Raw genomic sequence first — 466 nt, forward strand, 5'->3', positions numbered from 1 at the left:
CCACTGACCGGGGTCACTGACCACTGACCAGGGTCACTGACCACTGCCAGAGGTCACTGCCCACTGACCAGGGTCACTGCCCACTGTCCTAGGACACTGCCCATCATCCAGGGCACTGACCACTGACCGGGGCCACTGCTGGGGTCACTGCACACCGATCGGGGTCACTGACCACTGACCGGGGTCACTGCCCACTGACCGGGGTCATTGCCCACTGACCAGGGACACTGCCCACTGACCGGGGACACTGATGGGGGACACTGCCCACTGACCAGGGTCACTGCCCACTGACCGGGGTCACTGCCCACTGACTGGGGACACTGATCACTGACCGGGGCCACTGTCCGGAGTCACTGACCACTGACCGGGGTCACTGCCCACTCACCGGGGATACTGCCCACTCACCGGGGACACTGACCGGGGTCACTGACCACTGATCGGGGATACTGCCCACTGACCGGGGTCA

The sequence above is a fragment of the Rhincodon typus genome, chromosome 1, assembly GCF_021869965.1.
Source record: "Rhincodon typus isolate 14 chromosome 1, sRhiTyp1.1, whole genome shotgun sequence".
NCBI lineage: Eukaryota > Metazoa > Chordata > Chondrichthyes > Orectolobiformes > Rhincodontidae > Rhincodon > Rhincodon typus.